This window comes from Cydia fagiglandana, chromosome 27 (genome assembly GCF_963556715.1).
Source record: "Cydia fagiglandana chromosome 27, ilCydFagi1.1, whole genome shotgun sequence".
Classification (NCBI taxonomy): Eukaryota; Metazoa; Arthropoda; class Insecta; order Lepidoptera; family Tortricidae; genus Cydia; species Cydia fagiglandana.
In genome coordinates, this window is record NC_085958.1 from 4,757,308 (window position 1) to 4,780,614 (window position 23,307).

The window sequence follows — 23,307 nt, forward strand, 5'->3', positions numbered from 1 at the left end:
CACTTAAAACATATACTTTTTTAAAATTTACCGCCTTTTTCTACTGACAAGGCTTGACCAACTTTATATAGTCCGTTGACGTCCATCCGTCCACAAAAGTCAAAATTCAATTGAAAATATGAACCACATAAGGCGATGGCGCATATTGTTGCTGCCAAGTTGGTGCAAACTTGGCTTAGACTAAATTATGCTAAAAAATATGCCAGATGCTAAATGGGAAATTTTGGTGCTAAAGCGAGTGAAAATATGCCAGATCTGGCATCATTTATGCCAAGTTGGCAACACTGCTGCTGATTAGTACCGCTACTTGACGCTAGATGTCGACTACGAAATAACTCGCGTTTTGGTAAAAAAAACTGATGTATGGAGTTACCACTCTTCCCTTAATATCTGGGAGACCGAGCTTTGCTCGGAAAACATGTAAAAACTCAAAAATGCGCGTTTTCCCATAGATAAACCGACGAAGACCGGTCTGGCCTAGTGGGTAGTAACCTTGCCTGCGAAGCCGATGGTCCTGGGTTCGAATCCCAGTAAGGGCATTTATTTGTATGATGATACAGATATTTGTTCCTGAGTCATGGGTGTTTTCTATGTATTTAAGTATTTGTATATTATATATATCGTTTTCTGAGTACCCACAACACAAGCCTTCTTGAGCTTACTGTGGGACTTAGTCAATCTGTGTAAGAATGTCCTATAATATTTATTTATTTTATAAAACCTAGTTGGATCGATTTATCGCCCCCAAAAACCCCCATACAGCAAATTTCATCGAAATCGAGAGTCGTTTCCGAGATCCCCGAAATATATACATATGTAAATAAATATACATATAAATAAATAAACAAGAAGTGCTCGTTTAAAGGTAATACCGGGTGTGGCCTGTAACACGAGCAAATAATTAAAACATAGATTGTACTCCTCAAACGGTGACACTTTTGTTCAACAACTTTTAAAAATTATGAAGTATTTAGACTCCCTATTTTTCATACTAAATAAATATTATCTTCAATGGACGCCATCGCCACGCTATATCATTGTGATTGACGTTGCTTGTCACGCCTTAAACATAACAAAATTCGCAATACATTGCGTCTTAGAATAAACTTTAAAGTGTATTAAAAATCAAACCACAAGTTATTTTTAAAAGTCGCTGAACAAATGTTGGTCAGTATGAGGAGTACAGCCTACAGTTTAATTTTTTGCTCATATTACAGGCCACACCCGGTAGATATTTCTCTATGAATAGGCTACATATATAAGTATTCATAAAAACAGTAAATGAAGAAAAAAAACCGGGCAAGTGCGAGTCGGACTCGCGCACGAAGGGTTCCGTACCATAATGCAAAAAAAAAAAAACAAAAAAAAGCAAAAAAAAAAATGGTCACCCATCCAAGTACTGACCACTTCCGACGTTGCTTAACTTTGGTCAAAAATCACGTTTGTTGTATGGGAGCCCCATTTAATAAATCTTTATTTTATTCTGTTTTTACTATTTGTTGTTATAGCGGCAACAGAAATACATCATCTGTGAAAATTTCAACTGTCTAGCTATCACGGTTCTTGAGATACAGCCTGGTGACAGACGGATGGACGGACGAACGGACGAACGGACGGACGGACAGACGGACGGACAGCGAAGTCTTAGTAATAGGGTCCTGTTTTACCCTTTGGGTACGGAACCCTAAAAACATAAGGCCGCCCCATTTAAAGGGCATCTTAAGTAGACCTATCTATTACAACTGGCCGCGATCCTAGTTAAGACACTAAGTAGTCGAGCCGGCTTTCAATATAGACATTAGCTAATTGTCCAGTGGCTAACTGGCTCATGATGATGATTTACTTATCACCTTAGTTATATAGTATGACTCAATTTACTTATTTAGACTTGTGAAAGCAGTTAAACTCACAGATATAGATTTAATATTAAGTTCTGGTCAAGAATTCCCTTATACTATTTTTCAAACATGATGGGTACAGTGAAAGGTGTCGTGTAACGCCAAATCACATGAGTCAAATGACATCTGTCAGCATAATACCCTCCCTCTTTGATTGATAACCCAAGTAGCATTGCAAGCTGTATATAAGCTGTATTGAAGTTTATTTGTATACTATAAGCTGTACAGTTAGGCTGTACAAAGGCTGTATAAGCGCTTATACAGCCCTTATAAGTTAAAAAAGGGCCCAAATTATACAGCCTTTCGCGTTATTAGAGCTGTAGAGTAGCTGTATAAGCAATACATAAGCTGCATAATAGCTGCATTACAGCTATATTTCGGTGTAACAGGAAACCTTAACACTACAGATAATCTCTTATAAGTACGATATAAGAATATGAGTTTTAAATGAGTTTTTAAAAATGATTACAAGAGAATAATAATCATTTAGGAAACTAAAATGTCTTAATCTTGTTCATTCGTAAGTAGTTCAATAGTAATGGCGACAATAAAGTGTTAGTGGATGGTAAAAGTAAAAGTAAATATTATAGAGGACTTAAGTGGAATATTATACTATTTGTAAGTGCCGATTATTATTTATTGTGAACCTATGTATCTTTTCTGGCAAAATATTCACGCGCCTGCAAAATAACAAAGAGAAACCATAAGGAAAATATCAAAAATCGGTAAAGTTAGTGTTTGTTTTTAACAAAAAGTTTTATAAATATTAATTCTAAGGCTAAAGTTAATTTATTTTAGCTGGTAATCATAACACGATGTTAGTCTGCTTAATATTTGCAAGTATTTCCTTAATTATATTTACAAATACTTTTTTTTTTCATTGGAAAATGGCGACAATTTTTAAACAGCTTACAGGATAGTTGGAGAGCATTATAATCTTAGTAGCTGTGCTGTGTAATAAATGGAGTGTCATTTACAGCTTTTGTAATTAAAACAGCTTTAGAATAGAAGATTTGTATTCGTTTGGCTGTATTTCGGTTCTCCGTACATAAGTTATAAGTCTCTTTAGAGATCCGTATAACAAATAAAAAACCCTTAGGTCCAAATGTATTTGGTCTATTCTTCGTTCCATTTCATAATTTTCTAAATTATTAATTTTGTTCATTACAATTTTTTATTTTCGTGGTCGAAATGTATACTTATACGAGTGTAAAATTACGCCGAAATAAGCGACTCTGTCAGTAATACAGAAAAAAGCTGTACTATAGCTGCCATTTATTCGTTTAGTTTTATAATACCCTTACAGACAGAAGTTATACAACTACTATTCTTATAGGAGAGTAAAATTACGCCATAAGACATAGCTTTAAAACGGGGTTGACAGATACATTTGTACAGCTACAAGTGCCAAGTGATACTACAATACAGCCTGTATACAGCTCTTACGATAAAATTAGCTTGTAGTGTTTCACAACACTTAAAGTTTTAAAACGGAGTTGACAGATACTTTTATACAGCTAAAAGTGCCAAGTGTTACTACAATACAGCCTGTATACAGCTTTTACGATAGAATTAGCTGGTAGTGTTTCACAACACTTTTAGTTTTATAGTAGATTTTCTATATTCTGATAAAGCACCGCATGATTCCGCAGAATCCTTTATAATGATTTTATACAGCTTGAGCTGTATAATGTCTGTAAAATACCTTTTCTACAGCTTAAATCTTTTCTGACACTCTTATACGTCTCTTAAATCACTCTAAGTTCTAAATTGGCTGGTATATTGATTTTGCCGACACTTCCATGCTACTTGGGAAGTTATACCCAGTGACAGGGGTGCGAAACTCCTGAGATCGGTCAAACTCGGCTCCGCTCGGCTCAGCATTGCTCCGAGCAATTATTAGGGTTGGCACCACTTGACTACCTTCTGCGTGCACGACCACAGATAAGATAATCACTTGAATTTTGACAACCCTAAATAGCCGAATGGGATAGTGTCATATATTAGAAAGGGATAGCATGATTCGAACCTGAACCGCTGTCAAACTTCGGTTTTGTAGGAAGTTTCCTTTCTGTACGGTAGTACTATTATTTATTCTGTGCCAGTGATCGTACATTTTCCAGCATTTTTGGTGCAGCAGAGTGGTGTTAACGGAATTGGTAAGTATATGTAGATAATTTCAACTGAAATGGTTAATTAAGGTTAATATTAACGTAATTAACGCAAAATAATCGTCAGGGTTGAAATTATTTTTACCAATTCCGTTAACACCACTTCGCTGCACCAAAATTGCTGGAAAATGTACGATCACTGGTTATACCTACCACAAAACATACGGCACCGTTTAGAGCCATGTACTTAGTTTGGCCGGCAAACTCAGACGCAGTAGGTATAGTTTCTTACTTTAGTATTTTTCCAACAGCCATTTATGGTGACAGCTGTCATTTCAATTTTTTTTTTCTTTTTTTTTCGTCCATCTGGACAGGCTAAAGCTCTAAGCCATACTGCCTACTGTCATTTCAATACAATTTTGTATGTAGATGACAGATGTGACCGTATCCAAGCTAGAGAACTAATTACTGAGTAAGAGTAACCTATTTAGATTAGTTTACTATTAATTTAGTAGAAATACTACAGAGCGAAAGACAGAGTAGTACAATCGAGTTCAAAAATATCGGACAATGGAAAAAAAAAATAATTGGCGTCATCTGTACTAAAATGGCTGCAAAATATGCAACTTTCTAATACTGCACTATTTTGTCATCTTGTTAGCATTCAAATAAAATTACCATCATGGTCATAATACATCCAAGAACTAGTATATACAGTTATATGCCTAATTCAGTACATTAAATAGACACCTTTAAATTACAATAGATGTAAATGACTTAGAACCTTAATGTATTGTGGTAAAGTTGAAAATATAGTACAGTTATATGTCTAGATTGTCTAGTTGCGAATCATAATGGATGGTCTTCGCCGGCGGTCGAAAAACGGATAAATTGTGGATGGTGTTATGCTGTAGGTAAGTATGAGAGAAAGTAAACAAATTTAATGTATAAAATTTGTACTTTAGCGTGTAGTTTGTATTTGACGATCTATTATTTTTATGGATAAATAACATGTACATTTTCATTGAGAAATAAATATTATCTATCTATCTACTAGTTGCGCTCCCTCGGAAGGGTTTCCACGGAAGACCAGCGTCGAGATCCTAATTCATAAGATGATATCTTGATATTAAGCTGAGTGGAGACCACTCAAGTCTCAACTAAGGCCCCGTTCGTACGGCAGCTTTTTCGACGCGCGTTAAAAAAGCGTTTGAATGACACAAATGGATTGTTTTCGGGGGCCCTTACGGATACACTTCGACCCATAGGGATCTTTTGACACAAATGGATAGCCATGTATGTATTCACACGACAGTGGTGGCGCTTTTTATCAAGCGTTGTTGGAATTTCGACTTTAAGCCTTGGTCGTTAAATCGAATTTAAAGTGCGGACAGGTTCAAGCGCTTATTTAACGCGCGTTAAAAAAGCTGTCGTGCGAGTGGGGGCTTAATGTTTTTTTTAGTGACGCTTAATGATAAGTTGGTTCTCTATTTCTCATGTCTCAATACTTAAGTTAAATTTAAGCATTTTTGAATAATATTTCTTCTATTCTACTTTTTACTCTCGAGCTGAACCCTAAAAAATTCACTAGAAGAATTTTTTATGTTTTTTGAATTTTAAAACCCCTTATTATTTATTCAAAGTAAAAAATAAACTTTTTTAATGTACATTATTTTGTTTTTAGGGCCTCACGGGGTCAATAGCTTATAATTTAATATATACCTATCGAACACAAACAGCAAGACAAACAAACAAACAAATCGGACAGACAAATTGTTATAGATGCAGGGCTAATTTACACATAGGTACGCTATATTCTTACCTGCCGGCCTAGCCAAGGTGACAATCGCTATTGCGAAACGCTTTGTGTCTCTCTATCACTCTTCCATATTAGTGCGACAGTGATAGTTGCGGTCCGATCGCTACGGAGCAGTGGGCATACTGATTAACAGTCCGCCGGACGGTATCGGCGTGTCAGTTAAGGGGCCCACTGATTAACAGTCCGCCGGACGGTATCGGCCTGTCAGTTGTTCGGAACTGTCAAAATTTTGTTCTAACTGACGGGCCGATACCGTCCGGCGGATTGTTAATCAGTGGGCCCGGCCCCTTACGCGATTGGCATGTTGGCTACGCGGCCTGGCTCTCTCTTGCATAACGCCATCCGTTCATTGATTTGGACAATAAATTATCCTTTAAGTCGTTCATTAGAATAATTTCGCAGTTAGACGGACATACATGCGGCAAGATATATGGCGTGTCCAAATATTTGGAGGAGAATGTCGGTGACTTTAGTTCGTGCGGATTTAAAGATTTTAATTATATTTTATTATTTTTACACGTACTTATTAGAAATAAAAATACTAATAGGAAATTTTTTAGGCCCCTGTTTCACCAACGTGACAGGTGCGACAATTCGACAAGTCTCATTGTTGCTGACGTCACAGGCATCCATGGGCTACGGTTATCGCTTACCATCGGGCGGGCCGTATTCCCGTTTGTCACCATCATAAAAAATATCGGCATTCACCTCCGGATTGTAAATAGCAACACTGACGCTTTTACCGCAAAACACATGTCAAAAAATACAGTACAAATAAAATTAAAATTAAAAATACATAAGTTCATTATTACCTAACTCTCCCATAAGGGTCAAACAGATCACTGTGTTACGTTCTTTCCTGTAGACATCACAAGAGTTAAGGGCTATAAAGATTAATTTTCTTAATTAACCCTTATCCACGTAAAAAGGTCCTCCTTTTATTTACAGAACTATGATAAAATCATTACTTACAGGCCCACAAGCTGTTAACTATTGCCCACAGGAGAGAAAAATGTACAGTCCGCGCGAACACGCTAGTTTTCTCTCCTGTGGGCAATAGTTAACAGCTTGTGGGCATGTAAGTAATGATTTTATCATAGTTCTGTAAATAAAAGGAGGACCTTTTTACGTGGATAAGGGTTAAATAAGAAAATTAATCTTTATAGCCCTTAACTCTTGTGATGTCTACAGGAAAGAACGTAACACAGTGATCTGTTTGACCCATAAATCTCCAGGGGGTCAAATTAGCACCAAATACCAATAGGCACAACCCAATACCGTGTCCAAATATTACTAATACAGACAAATGGGTCTTCATAATTATATTAGCAGACTAGTTACAAATAAAGACCATCATGAAACTCTATTAAGGTAAACGTACTAGTACTCGTGAAAGGGGGAGGCCTATGTAAGGGGGAGGCCTATGTTCAGCAGTGGACGTCTTTTGGCTGAGATGATGATGATGATGATGATGACTAGTACTCGAGATGCTAATACCCAATAGATTACACCTTCCTATCACCTCTATTGACCATGACTTAAGTATCAAGATGACATGTACTGGGACCGCGTCGAGCAACAGTACGTTTACCTTGCAATGTTGCAATTTTTTTTTAAATAATAGTGCGAAAAATTATCTGACGTGGGTTCCCTTTGCCGTTGGTGCCCAGTTTTTCCCAAGTAAAATACCAAGGAATTAGATATCCATTGAGTTCATGATAAATAGAGCTGCGTCAAAAAGTTACCTACTTACCCATATAGACCTTACTTTGTTCATGTATATTATTTTTTAAGCCCATAAAAATCATTACAACAAACTAAAATCAAAAAATACAAAATACAATTTTGTAACGAGACTACCATTCTTTATTAAGAACTCGTCTCTACTAATACAGACAAATGTATCTATTTAATTATATTAGTCAACATAATTTGTCTTATTAAAGACGCCATTTTTTTGAATTATTTACGACAGAAAGTATGAATACGTATAATTTTAATCATCAGTTTATTGCCGTCACGCCACACGAACATCAACTCTAGCTCCTTGTAATAAAGTCTTATAAAGTCGCAGATTTAATTTTGTCTAAACCAGTTTGACATTTCTTAGTGAATACTCATGTTAATCTAAAATAGACCTTAGTAGGATGACTTAAAGTTGTGATGGAATGTAAAATGTAAGTTGGCTTAGGAGTGCCAAAGGTGTCAAACGAAAAATTCTTGAATAGAAAACGAGATTATGATATTTGCTAGAAAATAGTTTTGGATGAACTCGGCAGTTGATGGGCCGATTTTTATTAGGGTTCCGTACCCAAAGGGTAAAAACGGGACCCTGTTACTAAGACTCCGCTATCCGTCTGCCTGTCTGTCTGTCTGTCTGTCCTGGTTCTTTGCTTGGCTCGAAATCCCGGGAATCCCCGGTACTTTCGGTTCCGGTATTTCCCGGGAGCAATCCCTAGCCCGAAATTATCAGTTTCGCCCCCCTGACTATGAGTACTTAAGGGGCTCTCCCACGCCAAAGACCTTCGATCTGAATCCCTTAGTTTTCTAATGTTTTTGTAGCTTATCATATTAACAGCAACGGCTTTTAACAATATAGTATACCCATATTTACTTCAAAGTTCATTGTCACAATTTTAGACCAAAAAATTGGATTTCTAGCCATAAATTTTGTGTTAATTAGTTTAAAACTAAAACCCTACCCTAGACACGTTTTAGGAGACGTCAAAGACTAACCAATGTAAGATTTCGTATGTAAGATCTTTCACAGCAATCGAGATACGAAAATAGTTATTTGTTTTACAAGGGGGCAAAGTTGTTGTTTAACCGCTCGTGCTAATATTCATACCCGAGCAAGCGAAAGATTCCAAAATTGAACCACGAGCGTAGCGAGTGGTTCGAAAAATGGAATCTTGAGCGTTGCGAGGGTTTCAAAGCACGAGGGTTAAACAAAATTTGCCCCCAAGTGAAACACAACATTTTTCACCACACCAACTCGAAGCAAATATTAAATGTAAAATATCAAACAAAATCAAACCAAATCAAATCCAAATGAATGTTATTAAATATTTATCGTTCAAAATCATCATATAAAAGTCAATTCTACCACCGGTGCGAAGTTAGCAGCCGCCGATAACCCAACCAAATTAAGAAGTCAAAATTTTTAATGTAAAAAATGTCATAGAAAACCACTAAACGAGCACCTGATACATGTAATTACAAAGTAAACAGACCGAACAAGACTACAAGTGATGAAAAACTAAAATATGTACATTTTCGTCACAGAACTCATGCTGTCTGTCATATCGCCTAATAAAACGGCAAGCTAGCTCTAGAGGTTTTTAAAACCGGTTCCATGCAGCATGCAGCAAAAGCTGCTGGGATCTATAAGTGATACTCGACCATAAACTTGGAGAAAAGGGGAGACCAAGGCAAACTGAACCCAAAATATTCTAAATAGTTGCAGTATTCAAAGATTTTTACCATGAAGGACGGCAAGCAAGGGATTTTCGACCTATGTGACAGATAGCTACTGTCATAACCTACAAACGATTGTGCGTCGCAAGTTGATACTCGATCGATAAGACTAGTCAATTAACAGAAAATTATAAAATTAAGATTTTCTTACTTAAGTGGCTGCTGAGAGCTACAAGTGCTGAAACGGCCAGCAAGAGATTTTTGAAACCTGAACTATACAACTAGATAATCATGCTAAAGAACTGCTGAGAGCTTTAAGTGATACTCGACCGCAAACATTGTGAAAAGGGGATACCAAAGCGAAATGTACCCAAAATATTCTGAAAAGTTGCAGTTTTAAAAGATTTTTACCATGAAGGACGGCAAGCAAGGGATTTTCGACCTATGTGACAGATAGCTACTGACATAACCTACAAACGATTGTGCGTCGCAAGTTGATACTCGATCGATAAGACTAGTAAATTAACAGAAAATTATAAAATTAAGATTTTCTTACTTAAGTGGCTGATGAGAGCTACAAGTGCTGAAACGGCCAGCAAGAGATTTTTGAAACATGAACTATACAGCTAGATAATCACGCTAAAGAACTGCTGAGAGCTTTAAGTGATACTCGACCGTAAACATTGTGAAAAGGGGGTACCAAAGCGAAATGTACCCAAAATATTCTGAAAAGTTGCAGTTTTCAAAGATTTTTACCATGAAGGACGGCAAGCAAGGGATTTTCGACCTATGTGACAGATAGCTACTGTCATAACCTACAAACGATTGTGCGTCGCAAGTTGATACTCGATCGATAAGACTAGTCAATTAACAGAAAATTATAAAATTAAGATTTTCTTACTTAAGTGGCTGATGAGACCTACAAGTGCTGAAACGGCCAGCAAGAGATTTTTGAAACCTGAACTATACAGCTAGATAATCATGCTAACTAACTGCTGAGAGCTTTAAGTGATACTCGACCGCAAACATTGTGAAAAGGGGATACCAAAGCGAAATGTACCCAAAATATTCTGAAAAGTTGCAGTTTTCAAAGATTTTTACCATGAAGGACGGCAAGCAAGGGATTTTCGACCTATGTGACAGATAGCTACTGTCATAACCTACAAACGATTGTGCGTCGCAAGTTGATACTCGATCGATAAGACTAGTAAATTAACAGAAAATTATAAAATTAAGATTTTCTTACTTAAGTGGCTGCTGAGAGCTACAAGTGCTGAAACGGCCAGCAAGAGATTTTTGAAACCTGAACTATACAGCTAGATAATCATGCTAAAGAACTGCTGAGAGCTTTATGTGATACTCTACCGCAAACAGTGTGAAAAGGGGATACCAAAGCGAAATGTACCCAAAATATTCTGAAAAGTTGCAGTTTTCAAAGATTTTTACCATGAAGGACGGCAAGCAAGGGATTTTCGACCTATGTGACAGATAGCTACTGTCATAACCTACAAACGATTGTGCGTCGCAAGTTGATACTCGATCGATAAGACTAGTCAATTAACAGAAAATTATAAAATTAAGATTTTCTTACTTAAGTGGCTGCTGAGAGCTACAAGTGCTGAAACGGCCAGCAAGAGATTTTTGAAACCTGAACTATACAGCTAGATAATCACGCTAAAGAACTGCTGAGAGCTTTAAGTGATACTCGACCGCAAACATTGTGAAAAGGGGATACCAAAGCGAAATGTACCCAAAATATTCTGAAAAGTTGCAGTTTTCAAAGATTTTTACCATGAAGGACGGCAAGCAAGGGATTTTCGACCTATGTGACAGATAGCTACTGTCATAACCTACAAATGATTGTGCATCGCAAATTGATACTCGATCGATAAGACTAGTAAATTAACAGAAATTTATAAAATTAAGATTTTCTTACTTAAGTGGCTGATGAGAGCTACAAGTGCTGAAACGGCCAGCAAGAGATTTTTGAAACATGAACTATACAGCTAGATAATCACGCTAAAGAACTGCTGAGAGCTTTAAGTGATACTCGACCGCAAACATTGTGAAAAGGGGATACCAAAGCGAAAAGTACCCAAAATATTCTGAAAAGTTGCAGTTTTCAAAGATTTTTACCATGAAGGACGGCAAGCAAGGGATTTTCGACCTATGTGACAGATAGCTACTGTCATAACCTACAAATGATTGTGCATCGCAAATTGATACTCGATCGATAAGACTAGTAAATTTACAGAAATTTATAAAATTAAGATTTTCTTACTTAAGTGGCTGATGAGAGCTACAAGTGCTGAAACGGCCAGCAAGAGATTTTTGAAACATGAACTATACAGCTAGATAATCATGCTAAAGAACTGCTGAGAGCTTTAAGTGATACTCGACCGCAAACATTGTGAAAAGGGGATATCAAAGCGAAATGTACCCAAAATATTCTGAAAAGTTGCAGTTTTCAAAGATTTTTACCATGAAGGACGGCAAGCAAGGGATTTTCGACCTATGTGACAGATAGCTACTGTCATAACCTACAAACGATTGTGCGTCGCAAGTTGATACTCGATCGATAAGACTAGTCAATTAACAGAAAATTATAAAATTAAGATTTTCTTACTTAAGTGGCTGATGAGAGCTACAAGTGCTGAAACGGTCAGCAAGAGATTTTTGAAACATGAACTATACAGCTAGATAATCACGCTAAAGAACTGTTGAGAGCTTTATGTGATACTCTACCGCAAACAGTGTGAAAAGGGGATACCAAAGCGAAATGTACCCAAAATATTCTGAAAATTGCAGTTTTCAAAGATTTGTAGCATGAAGGACGGCAAGCAAGGGATTTTCGAGCTATGTGACAGATAGCTACTGTCATAACCTACAAACGATTGTACGTCGCAAGTTGATACTCGATCGATAAGACTAGTCAATTAACAGAAAATTATAAAATTAAGATTTTCTTACTTAAGTGGCTGCTGAGAGCTACAAGTACTGAAACGGCCAGCAAGAGATTTTTGAAACCTGAACTATACAGCTAGATAATCACGCTAAAGAACTGCTGAGAGCTTTATGTGATACTCTACCGCAAACAGTGTGAAAAGGGGATACCAAAGCGAAATGTACCCAAAATATTCTGAAACTTGCAGTTTTCAAAGATTTTTACCATGAAGGACGGCAAGCAAGGGATTTTCGACCTATGTGACAGATAGCTACTGTCATAACCTACAAACGATTGTGCGTCGCAAGTTGATACTCGATCGATAAGACTAGTCAATTAACAGAAAATTATAAAATTAAGATTTTCTTACTAAAGTGGCTGATGAGAGCTACAAGTGCTGAAACGGCCAGCAAGAGATTTTTGAAACCTGAACTATACAGCTAGAAAATCATGCTAAAGAACTGCTGAGAGCTTTAAGTGATACTCGACCGCAAACATTGTGAAAAGGGGATACCAAAGCGAAATGTACCCAAAATATTCTGAAAAGTTGCAGTTTTCAAAGATTTTTACCATGAAGGACGGCAAGCAAGGGATTTTCGACCTATGTGACAGATAGCTACTGTCATAACCTACAAACGATTGTGCGTCGCAAGTTGATACTCGATCGATAAGACTAGTCAATTAACAGAAAATTATAAAATTAAGATTTTCTTACTTAAGTGGCTGCTGAGAGCTACAAGTGCTGAAACGGCCAGCAAGAGATTTTTGAAACCTGAACTATACAGCTAGATAATCATGCTAAAGAACTGCTGAGAGCTTTATGTGATACTCTACCGCAAACAGTGTGAAAAGGGGATACCAAAGCGAAATGTACCCAAAATATTCTGAAAAGTTGCAGTTTTCAAAGATTTTTACCATGAAGGACGGCAAGCAAGGGATTTTCGACCTATGTGACAGATAGCTACTGTCATAACCTACAAACGATTGTGCGTCGCAAGTTGATACTCGATCGATAAGACTAGTCAATTAACAGAAAATTATAAAATTAAGATTTTCTTACTTAAGTGGCTGCTGAGAGCTACAAGTGCTGAAACGGCCAGCAAGAGATTTTTGAAACCTGAACTATACAGCTAGATAATCATGCTAACTAACTGCTGAGAGCTTTAAGTGATACTCGACCGCAAACATTGTGAAAAGGGGATACCAAAGCGAAATGTACCCAAAATATTCTGAAAAGTTGCAGTTTTCAAAGATTTTTACCATGAAGGACGGCAAGCAAGGGATTTTCGACCTATGTGACAGATAGATACTGTCATAACCTACAAACGATTGTGCGTCGCAAGTTGATACTCGATCGATAAGACTAGTCAATTAACAGAAAATTATAAAATTAAGATTTTCTTACTTAAGTGGCTGCTGAGAGCTACAAGTGCTGAAACGGCCAGCAAGAGATTTTTGAAACCTGAACTATACAGCTAGATAATCACGCTAAAGAACTGCTGAGAGCTTTAAGTGATACTCTACCGCAAACAGTGTGAAAAGGGGATACCAAAGCGAAATGTACCCAAAATATTCTGAAAATTGCAGTTTTCAAAGATTTTTACCATGAAGGACGGCAAGCAAGGGATTTTCGACCTATGTGACAGATAGCTACTGTGATAACCTACAAACGATTGTGCGTCGCAAGTTGATACTCGATCGATAAGACTAGTCAATTAACAGAAAATTATAAAATTAAGATTTTCTTACTTAAGTGGCTGCTGAGAGCTACAAGTGCTGAAACGGCCAGCAAGAGATTTTTGAAACCTGAACTATACAGCTAGATAATCATGCTAACTAACTGCTGAGAGCTTTAAGTGATACTCGACCGCAAACATTGTGAAAAGAGGATACCAAATCGAAATGTACCAAAAATATTCTGAAATGTTGCAGTTTTCAAAGATTTTTACCATGAAGGACGGCAAGCAAGAAATTTTCGACCTATGTGACAGATAGCTACTCTCATAACCTACAAATGATTGTGCATCGCAAATTGATACTCGATCGATAAGACTAGTAAATTTACAGAAATTTATAAAATTAAGATTTTCTTACTTAAGTGGCTGATGAGAGCTACAAGTGCTGAAACGGCCAGCAAGAGATTTTTGAAACATGAACTATACAGCGAGATAATCACGCTAAAGAACTGCTGAGAGCTTTAAGTGATACTCGACCGCAAACATTGTGAAAAGGGGATACCAAAGCGAAATGTACCCAAAATACTGGTATCCCCTTTTCACAATGTTTGCGGTCGAGTATCACTTAAAGCTCTCAGCAGTTCTTTAGCGTGATTATCTAGCTGTATAGTTCATGTTTCAAAAATCTCTTGCTGGCCGTTTCAGCACTTGTAGCTCTCATCAGCCACTTAAGTAAGAAAATCTTAATTTTATAAATTTCTGTAAATTTACTAGTCTTATCGATCGAGTATCAATTTGCGATGCACAATCATTTGTAGGTTATGAGAGTAGCTATCTGTCACATAGGTCGAAAATTTCTTGCTTGCCGTCCTTCATGGTAAAAATCTTTGAAAACTGCAACATTTCAGAATATTTTTGGTACATTTCGATTTGGTATCCTCTTTTCACAATGTTTGCGGTCGAGTATCACTTAAAGCTCTCAGCAGTTAGTTAGCATGATTATCTAGCTGTATAGTTCAGGTTTCAAAAATCTCTTGCTGGCCGTTTCAGCACTTGTAGCTCTCAGCAGCCACTTAAGTAAGAAAATCTTAATTTTATAATTTTCTGTTAATTGACTAGTCTTATCGATCGAGTATCAACTTGCGACGCACAATCGTTTGTAGGTTATGACAGTAGCTATCTGTCACATAGGTCGAAAATCCCTTGCTTGCCGTCCTTCATGGTAAAAATCTTTGAAAACTGCAATTTTCAGAATATTTTGGGTACATTTCGCTTTGGTATCCCCTTTTCACACTGTTTGCGGTAGAGTATCACTTAAAGCTCTCAGCAGTTCTTTAGCGTGATTATCTAGCTGTATAGTTCAGGTTTCAAAAATCTCTTGCTGGCCGTTTCAGCACTTGTAGCTCTCAGCAGCCACTTAAGTAAGAAAATCTTAATTTTATAATTTTCTGTTAATTGACTAGTCTTATCGATCGAGTATCAACTTGCGACGCACAATCGTTTGTAGGTTATGACAGTATCTATCTGTCACATAGGTCGAAAATCCCTTGCTTGCCGTCCTTCATGGTAAAAATCTTTGAAAACTGCAACTTTTCAGAATATTTTGGGTACATTTCGCTTTGGTATCCCCTTTTCACAATGTTTGCGGTCGAGTATCACTTAAAGCTCTCAGCAGTTCTTTAGCGTGATTATCTCGCTGTATAGTTCATGTTTCAAAAATCTCTTGCTGGCCGTTTCAGCACTTGTAGCTCTCATCAGCCACTTAAGTAAGAAAATCTTAATTTTATAAATTTCTGTAAATTTACTAGTCTTATCGATCGAGTATCAATTTGCGATGCACAATCATTTGTAGGTTATGACAGTAGCTATCTGTCACATAGGTCGAAAATCCCTTGCTTGCCGTCCTTCATGGTAAAAATCTTTGAAAACTGCAACATTTCAGAATATTTTGGGTACATTTCGCTTTGGTATCCTCTTTTCACAATGTTTGCGGTCGAGTATCACTTAAAGCTCTCAGCAGTTAGTTAGCATGATTATCTAGCTGTATAGTTCAGGTTTCAAAAATCTCTTGCTGGCCGTTTCAGCACTTGTAGCTCTCAGCAGCCACTTAAGTAAGAAAATCTTAATTTTATAATTTTCTGTTAATTGACTAGTCTTATCGATCGAGTATCAACTTGCGACGCACAATCGTTTGTAGGTTATGACAGTAGCTATCTGTCACATAGGTCGAAAATCCCTTGCTTGCCGTCCTTCATGGTAAAAATCTTTGAAAACTGCAATTTTCAGAATATTTTGGGTACATTTCGCTTTGGTATCCCCTTTTCACACTGTTTGCGGTAGAGTATCACATAAAGCTCTCAGCAGTTCTTTAGCGTGATTATCTAGCTGTGTAGTTCAGGTTTCAAAAATCTCTTGCTGGCCGTTTCAGCACTTGTAGCTCTCATCAGCCACTTAAGTAAGAAAATCTTAATTTTATAATTTTCTGTTAATTGACTCGTCTTATCGATCGAGTATCAACTTGCGACGCACAATCGTTTGTAGGTTATGACAGTAGCTATCTGTCACATAGGTCGAAAATCCCTTGCTTGCCGTCCTTCATGCTACAAATCTTTGAAAACTGCAATTTTCAGAATATTTTGGGTACATTTCGCTTTGGTATCCCCTTTTCACACTGTTTGCGGTAGAGTATCACATAAAGCTCTCAACAGTTATTTAGCGTGATTATCTAGCTGTATAGTTCATGTTTCAAAAATCTCTTGCTGGCCGTTTCAGCACTTGTAGCTCTCATCAGCCACTTAAGTAAGAAAATCTTAATTTTATAATTTTCTGTTAATTTACTAGTCTTATCGATCGAGTATCAACTTGCGACGCACAATCGTTTGTAGGTTATGACAGTAGCTATCTGTCACATAGGTCGAAAATCCCTTGCTTGCCGTCCTTCATGGTAAAAATCTTTGAAAACTGCAATTTTCAGAATATTTTGGGTACATTTCGCTTTGGTATCCTCTTTTCACAATGTTTGCGGTCGAGTATCACTTAAAGCTCTCAGCAGTTAGTTAGCATGATTATCTAGCTGTATAATTCAGGTTTCAAAAATCTCTTGCTGGCCGTTTCAGCACTTGTAGCTCTCAGCAGCCACTTAAGTAAGAAAATCTTAATTTTATAATTTTCTGTTAATTGACTAGTCTTATCGATCGAGTATCAATTTGCGATGCACGATCATTTGTAGGTTATGACAGTAGCTATCTGTCACATAGGTCGAAAATCCCTTGCTTGCCGTCCTTCATGGTAAAAATCTTTAAAAACTGCAATTTTCAGAATATTTTGGGTACATTTCGCTTTGGTATCCCCTTTTCACACTGTTTGCGGTAGAGTATCACATAAAGCTCTAAACAGTTCTTTAGCGTGATTATCTAGCTGTATAGTTCATGTTTCAAAAATCTCTTGCTGGCCGTTTCAGCACTTGTAGCTCTCATCAGCCACTTAAGTAAGAAAATCTTAATTTTATAATTTTCTGTTAATTTACTAGCCTTATCGATCGAGTATCAACTTGCGACGCACAATCGTTTGTAGGTTATGACAGTAGCTATCTGTCACATAGGTCGAAAATCCCTTGCTTGCCGTCCTTCATGGTAAAAATCTTTGAAAACTGCAACTTTTCAGAATATTTTGGGTACATTTCGCTTTGGTATCCCCTTTTCACAATGTTTGCGGTCGAGTATCACTTAAAGCTCTCAGCAGTTCTTTAGCATGATTATCTAGTTGTATAGTTCAGGTTTCAAAAATCTCTTGCTGGCCGTTTCAGCACTTGTAGCTCTCATCAGCCACTTAAGTAAGAAAATCTTAATTTTATAATTTTCTGTTAATTTACTAGTCTTATCGATCGAGTATCAATTTGCGATGCGCAATCATTTGTAGGTTATGACAGTAGCTATCTGTCACATAGGTCGAAAATCCCTTGCTTGCCGTCCTTCATGCTACAAATCTTTGAAAACTGCAACTTTTCAGAATATTTTGGGTACATTTCGCTTTGGTATCCCCTTTTCACAATGTTTGCGGTCGAGTATCACTTAAAGCTCTCAGCAGTTCTTTAGCGTGATTATCTAGCTGTATAGTTCATGTTTCAAAAATCTCTTGCTGGCCGTTTCAGCACTTGTAGCTCTCATCAGCCACTTAAGTAAGAAAATCTTAATTTTATAATTTTCTGTTAATTTACTAGTCTTATCGATAGAGTATCAATTTGCGATGCGCAATCATTTGTAGGTTATGACAGTAGCTATCTGTCACATAGGTCGAAAATCCCTTGCTTGCCGTCCTTCATGGTAAAAATCTTTGAAAACTGCAACTTTTCAGAATATTTTGGGTACATTTCGCTTTGGTATCCCCTTTTCACAATGTTTGCGGTCGAGTATCACTTAAAGCTCTCAGCAGTTAGTTAGCATGATTATCTAGCTGTATAGTTCATGTTTCAAAAATCTCTTGCTGGCCGTTTCAGCACTTGTAGCTCTCATCAGCCACTTAAGTAAGAAAATCTTAATTTTATAATTTTCTGTTAATTTACTAGTCTTATCGATCGAGTATCAACTTGCGACGCACAATCGTTTGTAGGTTATGACAGTAGCTATCTGTCACATAGGTCGAAAATCCCTTGCTTGCCGTCCTTCATGGTAAAAATCTTTGAAAACTGCAACTTTTCAGAATATTTTGGGTACATTTCGCTTTGGTATCCCCTTTTCACAATGTTTGCGGTCGAGTATCACTTAAAGCTCTCAGCAGTTCTTTAGCGTGATTATCTAGCTGTATAGTTCATGTTTCAAAAATCTCTTGCTGGCCGTTTCAGCACTTGTAGCTCTCATCAGCCACTTAAGTAAGAAAATCTTAATTTTATAATTTTCTGTTAATTTACTAGTCTTATCGATCGAGTATCAATTTGCGATGCGCAATCATTTGTAGGTTATGACAGTAGCTATCTGTCACATAGGTCGAAAATCCCTTGCTTGCCGTCCTTCATGGTAAAAATCTTTGAAAACTGCAACTTTTCAGAATATTTTGGGTACATTTCGCTTTGGTATCCCCTTTTCACAATGTTTGCGGTCGAGTATCACTTAAAGCTCTCAGCAGTTAGTTAGCATGATTATCTAGCTGTATACTTCAGGTTTCAAAAATCTCTTGCTGGCCGTTTCAGCACTTGTAGCTCTCATCAGCCACTTAAGTAAGAAAATCTTAATTTTATAATTTTCTGTTAATTTACTAATCTTATCGATCGAGTATCAACTTGCGACGCACAATCGTTTGTAGGTTATGACAGTAGCTATCTGTCACATAGGTCGAAAATCCCTTGCTTGCCGTCCTTCATGGTAAAAATCTTTGAAAACTGCAACTTTTCAGAATATTTTGGGTACATTTCGCTTTGGTATCCCCTTTTCACAATGTTTGCGGTCGAGTATCACTTAAAGCTCTCAGCAGTTAGTTAGCATGATTATCTAGCTGTATAGTTCAGGTTTCAAAAATCTCTTGCTGGCCGTTTCAGCACTTGTAGCTCTCAGCAGCCACTTAAGTAAGAAAATCTTAATTTTATTGACTAATTCTGCTGGTTATGACAGTAGCTATCTGTCACATAGGTCGAAAATCCCTTGCTTGCCGTCCTTCATGCTACAAATCTTTGAAAACTGCAACTTTTCAGAATATTTTGGGTACATTTCGCTTTGGTACCCCCTTTTCACAATGTTTACGGTCGAGTATCACTTAAAGCTCTCAGCAGTTCTTTAGCGTGATTATCTAGCTGTATAGTTCATGTTTCAAAAATCTCTTGCTGGCCGTTTCAGCACTTGTAGCTCTCATCAGCCACTTAAGTAAGAAAATCTTAATTTTATAATTTTCTGTTAATTTACTAGTCTTATCGATCGAGTATCAACTTGCGACGCACAATCGTTTGTAGGTTATGACAGTAGCTATCTGTCACAGAGGTCGAAAATCCCTTGCTTGCCGTCCTTCATGGTAAAAATCTTTGAAAACTGCAACTTTTCAGAATATTTTGGGTACATTTCGCTTTGGTATCCCCTTTTCACAATGTTTGCGGTCGAGTATCACTTAAAGCTCTCAGCAGTTCTTTAGCATGATTATCTAGTTGTATAGTTCAGGTTTCAAAAATCTCTTGCTGGCCGTTTCAGCACTTGTAGCTCTCATCAGCCACTTAAGTAAGAAAATCTTAATTTTATAATTTTCTGTTAATTGACTAGTCTTATCGATCGAGTATCAACTTGCGACGCACAATCGTTTGTAGGTTATGACAGTAGCTATCTGTCACATAGGTCGAAAATCCCTTGCTTGCCGTCCTTCATGGTAAAAATCTTTGAAAACTGCAACATTTCAGAATATTTTGGGTACATTTCGCTTTGGTATCCTCTTTTCACAATGTTTGCGGTCGAGTATCACTTAAAGCTCTCAGCAGTTAGTTAGCATGATTATCTAGCTGTATAGTTCGTGTTTCAAAAATCTCTTGCTGACCGTTTCAGCACTTGTAGAGTCTGTGCGGAAAGAGAAGAGTCGTGGGATTTGAGGGCGCGCCAGTGCTATTTTACGGTTTTTGCTATGCTGACAACACTGGTCACGTGATTATAGTACGACACTAAAGGTCATGATACTTGTATCCCTTTTGTTCTGGTTTTTTACCACGGCTTACTAAACGGAGCCTGGTGGTGGTGTCGGCTCGTCAAATCAATCCTCTGATTTAGCGCAGGCACTAGTTTTCTTTTTAAAACACACTTTTGTTTTTATGTTTCAGATACTAAAAAGTGACAGTGCGATTAACAAAACTGCTAACTGCAACTGTAATTTTAGTACCAAACAAGATAGAGTCTCATTTATGTACTACCTAATCTGTGCAGTCCAACAGTTATTTGGGGCATTATCTATGAAAAGGGACTTTATTGTCGATGGCGCTTACGCCGCACAGCGTCGCGCGGCATTGTATTTATATCAGAGCATCGTTAATAATGGCGTAAGTGCCATCGACAATAAGGTCCCTTTTCATAGATAACGTCACATTTTAATACAAAACCGGGTAGATCGGGTAGAAATTGGGCATTAGAACTGTAATTTTACTATCTGGGATATATTTCACCCATTGTAAACTTGACTTGTAATGTATGTGTACATTATTAATAATAAATATGAATATGAATAAAAATAGTGCATAAGTAGGTAGGCCTTATTGGGATATGTCCGGTTCTCTCATCTCACGATATTTTACTTCGCCGAAAAGTCTGCTAAATATGAAATACTTATAATTTCGTAACTAACAGAACCTAGTAAACGAACTTACAAATAAAGAAATATTTTTATGAAAAGGTTTTATTCTTTGTAATCGACGTCTGAATTAAAATATTCAATGTCACTTATGTTTGAGCTAGCTTCAGAACAACCAGGGACTGATGTGAGGAACTGGATGTGCTTGAATCCGGCACGTAGATTACGAATTCTTGCATATCACCTACTTAGCGGTCTTTTATTCGAGAAACCGTAGGTACTTTTACACAATCCTGAAAAAAAATTACATATAAATATGCATAAAATGGCAAGTATCAAGACTATTTGTCAGTTATTTTAAAGATCATGAATGACCTGCATATTTATGAAAATTAATATATTTTGAATGAAAATACTTACCGATTATGTACCGGAGACAAGTTACTTAGGGGGCTTATTAAATAGGTAATTATTTAATATTAAATACAACATCAATACCCGCGAATAGCGGAAACACGTTCCGCGACTTTTTGTAAGTCGATAGTCGGCTTTTAGCCGTTTTCTTCCCGCTGACAAAACCGAACAATGTTAAATATAATTTTTCTTGTGGTTCTATGTACGGTTTCATCGTGTTTTGAAAATATTTTATACAATAAACTTGCGGTTTTTGTTAATAAAAATATACAATGGCAGAAGTTTGTTTACTTTTTACAAGACAGGTGTCAAAGGTTTGATTGCCATATAAAATTTTAAATGTTAGTTCCCGTTTCTGCCACGACTCTTCTCTTTCCGCACAGACTCTAGCTCTCATCAGCCACTTAAGTAAGAAAATCTTAATTTTATAATTTTCTGTTAATTTACTAGTCTTATCGATCGAGTATCAACTTGCGACGCACAATCGTTTGTAGGTTATGACAGTAGCTATCTGTCACATAGGTCGAAAATCCCTTGCTTGCCGTCCTTCATGGTAAAAATCTTTGAAAACTGCAACTTTTCAGAATATTTTGGGTACATTTCGCTTTGGTACCCCCTTTTCACAATGTTTACGGTCGAGTATCACTTAAAGCTCTCAGCAGTTCTTTAGCGTGATTATCTAGCTGTATAGTTCATGTTTCAAAAATCTCTTGCTGGCCGTTTCAGCACTTGTAGCTCTCATCAGCCACTTAAGTAAGAAAATCTTAATTTTATAATTTTCTGTTAATTTACTAGTCTTATCGATCGAGTATCAACTTGCGACGCACAATCGTTTGTAGGTTATGACAGTAGCTATCTGTCACATAGGTCGAAAATCCCTTGCTTGCCGTCCTTCATGGTAAAAATCTTTGAAAACTGCAACTTTTCAGAATATTTTGGGTACATTTCGCTTTGGTATCCCCTTTTCACAATGTTTGCGGTCGAGTATCACTTAAAGCTCTCAGCAGTTCTTTAGCATGATTATCTAGTTGTATAGTTCAGGTTTCAAAAATCTCTTGCTGGCCGTTTCAGCACTTGTAGCTCTCAGCAGCCACTTAAGTAAGAAAATCTTAATTTTATAATTTTCTGTTAATTGACTAGTCTTATCGATCGAGTATCAACTTGCGACGCACAATCGTTTGTAGGTTATGACAGTAGCTATCTGTCACATAGGTCGAAAATCCCTTGCTTGCCGTCCTTCATGGTAAAAATCTTTGAATACTGCAACTATTTAGAATATTTTGGGTTCAGTTTGCCTTGGTCTCCCCTTTTCTCCAAGTTTATGGTCGAGTATCACTTATAGATCCCAGCAGCTTTTGCTGCATGCTGCATGGAACCGGTTTTAAAAACCTCTAGAGCTAGCTTTCCGTTTTATTAGGCGATATGACAGACAGCATGAGTTCTGTGACGAAAATGTACATATCTTAGTTTTTCATCACTTGTAGTCTTGTTCGGTCTGTTTACTTTGTAATTACATGTATCAGGTGCTCTTTTAGTGGTTTTCTATGACATTTTTTACATTAAAAATTTTGACTTCTTAATTTGGTTGGGTTATCGGCGGCTGCTAACTTTGGCTGCTAACTTCACACCGGTAATTCTACCAGCCAATATAAGAAAACAACTCAAAATTTGCAATTGATTACTTTGCCTCACATGTGAATAAAATGCAACTTTGCTATCAGTTTTTGAAGTGCAAAGTAAGCCTTTCCGAGCTGGTGTGGTGAAAAAGTGTCTTTTTAGA